The sequence below is a fragment of the Henckelia pumila genome, chromosome 1 (genome assembly GCF_033568475.1).
Source record: "Henckelia pumila isolate YLH828 chromosome 1, ASM3356847v2, whole genome shotgun sequence".
NCBI lineage: Eukaryota > Viridiplantae > Streptophyta > Magnoliopsida > Lamiales > Gesneriaceae > Henckelia > Henckelia pumila.
In genome coordinates this window covers 152813908-152827396 of record NC_133120.1, presented here as the reverse complement: position 1 = coordinate 152827396, position 13489 = coordinate 152813908, and positions in this window count along the sequence as shown.

The window sequence follows — 13489 nt, the reverse complement described above, 5'->3', positions numbered from 1 at the left end:
TACGATTTCATGTCTTGGTGCAAATATATATATATATATACCATTTGTATATCATTCAGACTTACCAAGTAGTAGTACTTGTTTTCATTTCGTAATGTTTGTGCATGGTCCTTATTCATTCTTTGTACTAAAATTTGAACAGGACATGTAATATATTAATAATGAATGAATTAAACACTTATCAGTTGTTTCGAATTTACGCAAAATTCGAAATTAAATGACCATATATATATATATGCTATTAATATATATGTATGTATGTGCATGCTGTTTGGATTGTGGAAGAAAAGAGAAAGATGCTCTCTATCTCACAGTTCACGTGCAACCAGGGGCGTATCCAGAAAAAATTTATCCGATGGGCAAAATTTTATTCGCAATCAATCTAACAGTTAAAGCTAGCTAAATAATATAGTAATGATTAAATACGAAATTGTATATGTCAAACCTATAATATCTAATATTATCATTTAAATCTATTGTTTTCCAAAAATAAACTCATTGTCTTATAAATTAAAAGTCACAAAAACTCCGGTAAGATGGTTGGTTAATTTTGTGAGACGAATATTTTATTTGACCCGACACATGAAAAATAATAATTTTTATGTCAAAAATATTATTTTTCATTGTAAAAAAGGGCAGGTCGATCCGTCACACGGATTTATATCCGTGAAACCGTCTCACAAGATACCTATTTATGTACTAATCATATCCAAAAAAATGCATTACTAATTTTATAACTTAATTTATAAATAATTAAATGAATACATATTTAAATAATGATATTTCGAAAGTCAAAATTTTACCGATTTATTCAGGAAAATAGACTTGAAAATTGAACTAATCAATTTATTGAAAACAAATACATATTCGATTTTGGCTATTCTTTTGAGAATTCCACCTAAATTTTATATTAGATAAACATTGCATACATCTCCAATTTTTTTACAATAAAAAATCCACGATAATATGTAATAGAATAATAACAAAAATGACTGGAACATTAACATATTTAGCAATTAGTGAGGATGTGTAATAAATACCATGAGAATGCAATTCTCATTGCCACAAAATTTGAAATATAAGCTATATATATAAACAAAATATGGGCAAGAGTCTGCCGGGCAAGAGCCCACTCTTGCCCATATGAGAGGTCCGCCCCTGCGTGCAACCCATAAACACAATTTTCTGTCAATCCGTAAGGATTAATCAATCAAATAAATTAAATGTCCCTCTCTGCATGCACACGGTAAATATATATCTATCTATATACATATATATATATACATATATATATATATATATATTTAACCAAGAGGAGTAAATTTAGAAACAGAGAAGAAAATGTTGAATTGAATCATATATATGTACGTACTAGATAGATCCATGTAGCTAGCTAGAAAGAAAGATGCAATGGTTTTTCTGACACCTGCAGCCTCATTTTATATACATAAGATTTTCAAAGTTAAAACTTAATAATTACAGAAAGCATATATCTTTTATTATCTTGCTGCTAAAGTATATGTCCTCACGCTGGCTGGCATCACTTCTCTTTTTCTAATAAAGAAGATGCATGCATGATATATACCACATGTTTTTTCGTTTCTAGTTTTTTAGATTTAACAGCAATATTATGTTATTATGATGCATCTAATTTATTGTTCATGCAAGAACATATATATAATTTACATACAAAATGAAATTCCCTTTGAGAGTGATGAACAAATTTCTCGACAGATACAACACGCACACAAATATAGAATTAATAACGCAGATCCCTGTTACGTTGGAGCTAGCACTCCTAGCTACCTTGTCTTGTTCTCTTATGCCCTTTATAAAAAAAATCAATAAATTAAAATTGGGCACACAAGGGAAGATCAATGAATCAACGTTTCCTCCAATATCCACTTTCTTCCAAGCTAGCTGCCCTTAAGGGGGTGTCCACGTTGGTGGAGTAGGTGAACTCTTGACCATAGATCAGGAGTTTGATTTCCCCTGCCAACACCTTCTTGGACTAGTCTGTCACACAGAGCTTGCCTAGTGTGGTTTACCTAATGATGTGAATCTTATGTATGAAAGGCAACACGATTACAACGAATCGCACCTCAATTCGATAACAAAAGAATTCAAAGATGTTTGTCTCGACTTTGAAACAAGTAACAGATTTGGATCTCCACCTCTAGTTAAACCTGTAACTAGCAACAGAGAATCACGATAGAAAACAATCAATAATTCAATTAGACCTTCAAAGAAATCTGTCTTTGACAACCCAATTGAAAATCGACTGACAAACGCCACAAAGCTATGAACTTTGATAAGTTTGATTTTGGGTAAAACAAAAGCTTTGATAAAATTCTAGAGAGAATTTTAGACTGATAAAAATCAATAATATGAACTATGTTATTCAATAATGAATGTATATGTTGTATTTATAATACAACTACAAAATAATAAAAGATAACACAAAATAATGCAAAAGATATCATCTAAAAGTTTCGTAGTAGGCTTAGAATACTAAAAAATAGCACAAAATATAAAAAATAATCAAAAATCCGAAAACACACAGTACATGCCGTACTGTGTGTAAATCCCATACTGGCGCCTAGGCGCTTGAAACTGGAGCCTAGGCTCTGAAGCTGTCTGAATTGTGCATTATTCTTGAAAAATTCATAACTCGAAATCTAGCCGTCAGATCAAGCTGAAATTTTAACCGTGACTTCATAACATCCTAAAAGACATTTTGCATGGTGAAGATTGAATTTTAATGTCGCTAAAGTCTCCAATAAATTTCAGTCCTCCAACTCGAGCTCCATGCATTCTAACTTGGCTCTCATGCTCTCCAACTTGATTACCATGGATTCCAAATCCTTCAATTCTCGATGGAAAATTAAGAGACACTTCTTGAAAGAATATGAATCTTCGAGCGCCTTCTAGATTCATATCAGACTCCCCTTCTTCAAAAAGATTTTTCCTCAAATCTTGCCTTTTACCTTGTGTGTGCTTAACCTCACATGGATCAAACATGTTGACTCTTTCAACATCGAATCTCCTTTGCCTTCTCATCAACACATCTCCTACAACCTGCAAAGAAGAATTAACAAAGCTCGGGATTGAACCGGCTATATAATCACAATGAGATAAAATCTCTTTGTACAAAATTACTTTAGGGATTTTATTCAATTGTAAAAAAATTTTAACCTCACAATTTTGGACCATAATATTTTCTTTTTTTATTGGTATATTTCCTCTCTTTTCTTTCCTCACTTTTTTTTTAACTCAAAGACCATCTCACTCTTTTGAGCACTCTTTCTTTCGACCTCTAAATTTTCTTCTTTTTTTTTTTTTTATGGCTATCTCACTTTTTTCATCACTCTTTTTTTCAGCCATATCACTCAAATTTTCAATTTTCAATTGATCCTCAAGAAATTCTTTTGGACTCAATTGAATAACAACATTACAAGACTCATCCAACAAATTACTAGTCCCACTATGAACATCCATAGGACTCTCATCTACTACAAAAATATTAGATGACTCTTCAACACCTACAAACTTAGCTACCACTTCACATTCTCCAACAATAACACCACTATCAACCACATCATTCACAATAGAAGATTTCTCATCAAGCCATTCACCTTCCACCGCACAAATTTCAACAATCACTTCATCAATTAATGAAGTTTCATCCTCAACTTTCTCAACTACTTCTACTTCACATTTAGATTCAACCTCTATACGAAAATTCGACACTTTCATCATAGCCTCCTTAAAACATTGGCTCATATCATGCTTATCTTTTCTACGACACCATAAACATGCAATATCAAAGGTACTAGAATTTGAAAGTTTAGATGTACCTTGATGTTTACGTTTGGGAGATTCACAGTGATTAGGAGCAAAACGTTTCCGCATAGCTCTCTTCATCTCATCCCATGTAGAAATGGGATTCATTTAATGTCTTTTCCTGTTCACCACAACTTTATCCCACCAAGTGCAAGCATAGTCGGTAAACTCTTGTAAAACAAGTTTAAACTTTCTAGCTTCAGAAAAATCACGACCTTCAAATATATTATCTACTCTTTTCTCCCAATTCAAGTACGATTTCGAATCCGAATATCCATCAAATGACGGAATTTTATTTTTTTTAAACATATCCAAATAATAATTAAAATCTTTTTTTCCACGACAACCATCATCATCTCTATACACATCAATTTTTCTCTCTCTCCTACTCCCATAATCAAACCTCCTTTCACTCTCCCTATACCCATTGAATTTTCTTTCAAATATTGTACCTGCAAGAAAAAGATTAGTAACAAAATATCCTCACCCAAATTCTCACTAGTCACTCCAAAGAAAATCACTCAATCACTCTTTTTTTTTCACTCAAATATATGGAATAACTTATGCTTTGTGATTTTAAATATCAAACTCACAAGTTCAAAACTTGTAAACACTTGCCAATCAACTCACGTAGATTGTACAAAAACAAAAAATTGACTTTATGAAGATTGAAATAGACTTGGCATCCAAGACTCACAAGACACAAGAAATTTTGACCACAAGTTATTTTGCTTCCTTTTTTATTTTTTTGACAATTTTGGTCTGTACTTTTTTTTTTTAAATTTCAAATTTTCTATTTTTTTTTTGAATTTATAACTTGTAGCACAAGACACGAGACTTTAATAACAAGTTTGAAAGAATGACACAAAAATTTGAGATGAGATAGATGAAGAACGAACAACAAGGAAAGATGAACGAAGAACGAAGAAAGAATATAGATTAAAAAAGGATACGACTTACTTGAATCAAAACCTTAAGCTTTGATACCAAATGATGTGAATCTTATGTATGAAAGGCAACACGATTACAACTAATCGCACCTCAATTCGATAACAAAAGAATTCAAAGATTTTTGTCCCGACTTTGAAACAAGTAACAGATTTGGATCTCCACCTCTAGTTGAACCTGTAACTAGCAACAGAGAATCACGATAGAAAACAATCAATAATTCAATTAGACTTTCAAAGGAACCTGTCTTTGACAACCCAATTGAAAATCGACTGACAAACGCCACAAAACTATGAACTTTGATAAGTTTGATTTTGGGTAAAGCAAAAGCTTTGATAAAATTTTAGAGAGAATTTTAAACTGATAAAAATCAATAATATGAACTATGTTATTCAATAATGAATGTATATGTTGTATTTATAATACAACTACAAAATAATAAAAGATAACGCAAAATAATGCAAAAGATATCATCTAAAAGTTTCGTAGTAGGCTTAGAATACTAAAAAATAGCACAAAATATAAAAAATAATAAAAAATCCGAAAACACACAGTACATGCCGTACTGTATGTAAATCCCGTACTGGCGCCTAGGCGCTTGAAACTGGAGCCTAGGCTCTGAATATGTCCCAATTGTGCATTATTCTTGAAAAATTCATAACTCGAAATCTAGCCGTCGGATCAAGCTGAAATTTTAACCGTGGCTTCATAACATCTTAAAAGACATTTTGGACGGTGAAGATTGAATTTGAATGTCGCTAAAGTCTCCAATAAATTTCAGTCCTCCAACTCGAGCTCCATGCATTCTAACTTGGCTCTCATGCTCTCCAACTTGATTACCATGGATTCCAAATCCTTCAATTCTCGATGGAAAATTAAGAGACACTTCTTGAAAGAATATGAATCTTCGAGCGCCTTCTAGATTCATATCACCTGACTAGTGTAGTTTGCAGGCTATTGCGTTAGTCCGGGGGTTTACCCAGAGCGCACCGAAAGGTATCGGTTGCGGGTTCCAATGTCACAAAAAAAAAAAAAAATCTAGCTAGTTCTCAGATAGCTAGCATACCTTGATCAACACTAACCGTTGCTAAATGCTAACAAAGCAACCATATCAGTCTCTTCTATATATACTAGCAACCGATGTACACGCTCTGCGTGTACGTAAATAAGTTAAAATCTAGTTAAAATTATAATAAATACGAAATTTTAATAATTTACAACTAATATGTTCATATTAAACAAAATTGCAATGAAATTCTTTAACTGAAATTTCTTTAATTTTAGCAACACATAGATAGTGAGTGATTTTTAATGATGGAAATGAGAAATGTAACCGTGAGTTTTTATCATTTTACCCAATAATCTATATGAAGTATAATGTATGTTTGAGGGTTAAAATTGTAAATTTATATCGGTATCATCAACGGACTAAAATAATTTTTTATATAATAGTATAGATATTAACCGATGGAATAACTATATCAACTTCTACTAACAGCATAACTGTCAAGTAACTATATATCAATGGAGTATTAAAGAATTCAACCGCTCCAATTGCTGAATATAATGCATACATAATTGTATGTATGTATGTATCAATGTATTGTGGGGGTGGGGAACAAATACAACCGAAATAGACCAATTAAGTGAAATATTGGAAACTCATTTCGGAATCAATAAGGGTGATCAAATTAAATATGGCCTTTTCCGAAAGTTTGTCGGGTCAAGCTTTGCTTCAATGCTTCTCATACTGTTTAATGGGCTTCAAAGCATTGTTTTCAAAACCGGACCGGACCGACCGGTTCGATTAGGAACCGGCCATTGGTCCGGTCCAAAATACCCAAAATAACCATTTTACCGGTCGGACCGTTCAGAACCGGTCAAAAACCAGTTTCAAAAACCGGCCAAGAACCGGTCCAACCGGAATTTTGAATTTTTTTATTTTTTTAAAAAATTAGTTTTTTTAAAAAAATTAGAACTTTAATTTAATATTTTATTATATATATACATTATTAATAGAATTTGTACATCCTTAAAAATATTATTTTACTATTATTAGAGTTTTTTAATTTATTTATTTACTTTTAAAATTATATATAATTATAATTAATATTTTAAATATATTTATATCGTTATTTATTTTTATAACTAGGATAAATATTTTTTTGTCTATTTATATACATCTTTTAGGTTTTAAATTTTAAAATATATTATTAATTATATTATATTATATAAGCGGTTTTCCGGTTCGACCGTCCGGTTAAAACGGTCCGACCGGTTGGACCGTTTTTTCAAGGTAAAACGATTCGATCACCGGTTCGATTATGAAAACATTACTTCAAAGAATTAACTTAATTCATTGGGCTGAGTCTCCATTTTGCATCTCACCTCACCTCAATCTCAATCTCAATCTCTTTTAATAAACTAGCAAAAGACACGTGTCATGTACCTCAAAACGTATATCCCAATTTTATTCCAACATTTTGACAAACAATTCATTTAAATTAATCACTGAAAATATTTAATTTGTATTTTATGGAATTCATACCCAAATTATTCCGTTCTATATTATTTGCACTTTGTAGATAAGGAATTAGTATTTTTTTTTTGGGAAAATAGATGGGGAATTATTAACGTTGAATATATATATATATAATCCTCTTGATGATACAAATCACATGTTAATCAAGGTTCTGTTTGCACATGTACTTATAAAACGTTTAAATTTTTTTTTTAATTTTTTTAAAAATAAATATATGTTTTGACAATTATTTTATAAAAACATTTTAACATTTCAAAAATAATGTTGTTTATCTTTGTCTTTCATAGTTCCATTCTAAAAACATCTAAAAACACTTTTCACGTGTTATTTACAAACTATACTTGGAGAACACTTTTTAAAAATTATTTTTCAAAATTTTATTAAAACACATACTTTAAATTTTTTTCATTTATAACGTTTTTAAAGTAAATGCCCAAACGGACCCCAATTGTGTAATGTGAAACCAATCGCCATCTAAATTTTAATTATTTGAATTAGTTAAGCAATCAATTGTATTTATTTAACTTCTAGTACTTTCAATTTTATCAAGCTCATTTAACCTATGATGACTTCCTAGTTTTATTAAGAGCAAATTGGTGATAAATCCCCAAACCCAAAGTTGACTTTGCCCTAGCTCCCTACCCATAAGATTCTTTGCAATAGCTCCCTAGGACCACAAAACTTGAATATTTAATTGTTTAATTCTTGTACTGAATTTATGTTTTTTTATGCTTAAAATCTAAATACTTTATGCTAAAATCTGAAGATTTTGTGCTTATTCATGGTACAAAGAATTATCCGTAAAAATGGTATCAGAGTCTTAGGTTAATTATTCAGACATAATATTATTCGTTAATTCATGTTTTTCTTTGTTGAGGAGAAGATTTTTTTTTTTAGATGACTTCAAACGAAGGTTTGAATCAAAAGGATTTTATTTATATGAAATCCTATAAACAAGTTAATCTATTCACAATAGATTACTTACAATAAGTTGTGATTAATGCTCTTAATTTTGAAGAGATAAAGAAAAAATGATTTCTAACTCTCAATTTTTAGAGATTACCCCAGATTCCTCTAAACTCTCCGGAGATCTTAGAGAAATTCAAAAGACGGTACAATATTACAGCAATCAGCTGTATGAAATACCTCGGAAAATTGAAGAAATCCTTAAGAAACAAGAAGAAATTCTTGGAAACATAAAGGATCTTCAAAATAAAATCATAAATCTAGAACACAATTCGGGTTCTAGAAAAGGAAATACAGGAGGAAGGTTACCACTCTGATTTGGTACCGAACCTTTGTTACATCAGAAAGGTAAAACCAAAATGGTCAAAAAACCTTTAACCAATGATGAAATGATGATTAATCTTATAAAAGCAGTATCAGAAAAAACACCATCTGATGACTACTTTAGAAAGATTAAATCTCGAGGATCTACAAGATCTTGCAGATTCTTTTGCGAATCTCAAAGTAGTAGATCTAAAATAATTCCCCTGAGGGTGAACAACCCATAGGAAATCCCCCAAGATATGTGGTTAAAATAGAAGAACCACATAGTAAGTTACAGGTTGGAGAAAATTCACATCCAGCAAGAACCAGATCAAGAAAGAGTAAAATCCCTCTCCATCAAACTCCTTACGAAAAAACTGTTTTAGATCCAATACATCCTTACGGGGTTATGTTAAACCTTGATGTTTTGGACTTCAAAAATAGAGAAGATCTTATAGATGATTGGACGTCAGCTATGAGAATAGCAGCATGGACATTAGATCTCAATAAAAAAGGATTCATTAAACTTCTAGAAATGAGTTTAATGGGATCTGTTAAGATCGCATGGGAGATGACTGTTGGAAAACTGGCGAGTTCCCAGACCAATTACGATTGATACCCGGTGCAGCGGAAGTTTAAAAATTTTTCATGGAACGTTTCCATGGTATGGGTATCAACCGTTCATCGATTGAATTACGTGTGTGTAAAATTTAAATAACAATTAAATAAATTTTACCTCAAATCTCGCAACGAGATTAATGGACACCAACAGAACAATTCTGCTCTTGTTGTCTCTCCCTGGAACCGATGAACGCCTTCAATCAGGTCCACGAACAGAGGTTTAATCCCTCTGATAGATTGCACTAGAAAATCTATCAGAAGTTTTCTGCGAAGAGAATACACGAATCTGATTCGTTATTCCTTACTGCGATTCAAAATCACAGACCGGAATTTTCTCGGGCAGAGCAAGGAAGGGGACGGCAGATTATCACTTTGAGAGGCTAGGGTTTTCGATTTTTGCTTCTCAAAATAATGAGCTATCGTGTGTAATTTCTGTACTGAAATAACTTATTTATAATGCAGGCCACTAACACCTTAGGGCCCATTAGTCATAAGCTGGGGCCCGACAAGCAAAGCCCGCTCGTTCAGAAATTAATATAAAATTCATCGTGACTCCGATTGATGAAACGATTTCACCAATGTGCACAGAAACCATTTCTGCACGTTTTAAAGTCAAAATAAATTTTCCTGAATCCGAATTCAGTGGTTTCCAAAAATGTCCATCCCTATGTCATTTTAGGAAATCCTACTCCCTTACTCTTATTTAAGAAGTCCAACTCCTTAGTTCATTAAATTTAACTCTTTAAATTTAACTATCTCAACGGGGATTAAAACTCCATTACACTGTGTGACCCTCAATGGTTCAGGGATACAGCTAGCCGTGGGCTCACAACTCCTTGTGACTCGGAACAACACTTTCCGACTTGCCCAACGAATCATGGTAAAGCGCCTAGCAACATCGCCCCATGATTCCCTAGGTATCACTGATAGTGCCTACAAGAACCAGTAGATTTTGGTTAACGTACAGTACGGTCCCTTCATCCATATATCCCGATCGAATCAACAACCATTGGTATATCGAGAGTCGCTCAAGATTCGATAACTATGCAATACATCTTGAAGATCAAATTAGTGACATCGCATGTGCTACTAAGAAACCATTTCTTAAATCACATCAAGTACTCTGGCCAGAGATTTGTCACACTAATATCTCCTCAGATCGCATAGGATATCCACACTCGCAAGTATGTGGTGAATCCTTGACAACAATGCATTGACTCCTATATGTGTCGTAACTGTACCCAATCTCGACACCTGATGACCCCCTCAGAGTCGGTAAACGAGTCAAAGCACAGTACTAGCATATAGAGTCTCCATGATGTTTCAAGTCGTAAGGACTAATGGTGTACAACCAAAACCGCGGACTTTATCCACTCGATAAGTGATAACCACTTGGAAAGTCCGGATAGGGTAGTTCGATTATTCATCCTATGAATATCCATTTGCATGCTTCGAACATCTCCATGTTCCCTACCAATGAAACGTGGTACTCCGCATCGCAAATGCTAGTCTCAAACTCGAGCGATCCTTATCCTTATTATCGGACGGCTCAATCGACTAGGAACGGTTTTAGAATATACAGTGACTATAAGATGTATTTCATGATAGACATCTCCATGTTCTACCACATCTTACATACACTATAGTATATTCAAGGTCTTTATCAAAACAACAATAGTATATCATAATATAACAATATGAAGTAATATAAAGTCATTGCCATAAAAGTGTAAATAATATTAAACAAAAGATTGTTTATACAAAGAGTCAACAAAGCCCATAGCCACACAGTTGGCTCACTGGGCACCCACTCTTACAATCTCCCACTTGCCCTATAGCCAACTAGTCATACTACGTAGACCCATTGCTTCGCGATGTTTGTCAAACAATGGTCCTGGCAAAGGCTTAGTAAGTGGATCAGCGATATTGTCTGCAGAGGCCACTCGTTCGACACTGATGTCTCCTCTTTCCACAATCTCCCGGATTATGTGGTATTTCCTCAGTACGTGTTTGGATCTTTGATGAGACCTTGGTTCCTTTGCTTGAGCAACGGCACCCGTGTTGTCGCAGTACACCGGGACTGGACCAACAAATTCAGGAATGACGCCCAACTCTTGGACGAAATTCCTCATCCAAACGGCCTCTTTAGCAGCAGCTGATGCTGCAATGTATTCAGCCTCAGTGGTGGAATCCGCTGTGGTGTCCTGCTTGGAACTCTTCCAAGAGACAGCACCGCCATTGAGCATGAACACAAATCCAGAGGTTGACTTCGAGTCATCCACATCACTTTGGAAGCTAGAGTCGGTATAGCCTTCCAGTTTGAGTTCTCGTCCTCCATAAACCATGAACATATTCTTAGTCCTTCGCAAGTACTTAAGAATGTCCTTCACGGCTTTCCAATGCATCTGACCAGGATTAGACTGATATCTGCTCGTGACACTCAGAGCAAATGCTACATCCGGTCTGGTAGATATCATCCCATACATGATACTACCTATAGCTGACGCATATGGTACATGTGTCATATTCTCTATCTCCGCATCAGTCTTGGGACACATAGACTTGGATAGAGAAACTCCATGACACATGGGTAGATGTCCTCTCTTGGACCCATCCATTGAAAACCGTTTCAATATGGTATCGATGTAGGTTGATTGAGTGAGTCCTATCATTCTCTTAGATCTATCCCTATAGATCTGTATCCCAAGAATGTAGGATGCCTCACCCAAATCCTTCATCGAAAATCTACCTGATAACCATATCTTTGTTGACTGCAACATCCCTACATCATTCCCAATGAGTAGGATGTCATCAACATAAAGTACTAAGAATGTCACCGCATCCTTAACTACTTTCTTGTACACGCAAGGTTCCTCCGGGTTCTTGATGAAACCAAAGTCTTTAATTGTTTCATCAAATTTCTGGTTCCAACTTCTTGATGCTTGTTTTAGACCATAAATTGATCTCTGAAGCTTGCATACCTTATGCTCGCTTCCCATGGATGTGTACCCCTCAGGCTGCTTCATATAGATTTCTTCCTTAATGTCTCCATTAAGAAAAGCAGTCTTCACATCCATTTGCCATATCTCATAGTCATACCATGCAGCTATGGCAATAAGGATTCTTATGGACTTGAACATTGCAACTGGTGAAAAGGTTTCGTCATAGTCAACTCCTTGCCTTTGAGTATAACCTTTAGCCACCAATCGCGCCTTGTAGGTCAATACCTTACCATCAGGCCCAAGCTTTCTTTTGTAGATCCATTTACACCCTATTGGAACAATTCCATCGGGAGGATCCACTAAAGTCCAGACTTGGTTAGTATGCATCGAATCCAATTCTGACTGCATAGCTTCAAGCCATAAATTCGAATCCGCATCAGAAATTGCTTCCTTGACGTTTCTTGGATCACATCCAATGTCGGGTTCATCTTGATCCCCTTCAAGAAGAAGACCATATCGAACTGGAGGTCTGGAAGTCCTTTCGGATCTTCTAGGTGCAGGCGTGTCCAGCAATGGTTCCTGAGGTGTAGGATCGTTATTTTGTATTTCGGGTTCTTCTCGAACTTCTTCGAGTTCCATCATCTCGCCTTTCTTATCCAATAAGAACTCGTTCTCCAAGAAGGTGGCATTCCTTGAAACAAACACCTTTGTTTCAGCAGGATAATAGAAATAATATCCGATTGAATTCTTCGGATACCCTACAAAATAACATAAGCTGGATCGACTATCCAACTTATCTCCCACTGTCCGCTTCACGTAAGCAGGACATCCCCAAATCCTCAAGTACGAATACTTAGGAGCTTTGCCATTCCATAACTCGTATGGTGTTTTGTCCACTGCTTTAGTGTGGACGTTGTTCAACAACAATACCGCCGTTTCAAGCGCATAGCCCCAAAACGAAGGTGGAAGCTCAGTGAAGCTCATCATAGATCGAACCATGTCCAACAAAGTTCGATTACGACGCTCCGATACACCATTAAGCTGTGGTGTCATAGGAGGAGTCCACTGAGAGAGAATCCCATTCTCTTTCAGATAGTCCAAAAACTCGGTACTCAAGTATTCTCCACCTCGATCCGATCGAAGTGCTTTAATACTTTTACCTAGCTGTTTTCTACTTCAGCCTTGAATTCTTTGAACTTTTCAAATGCTTCAGACTTATATTTCATTAAATATAAATACCCATACCTTGAATAATCATCAGTAAAGGTAATGAAGTAGGTGTGGCCATGTTGAGTCCCTACTCTAAATGGACCACAAACATCTG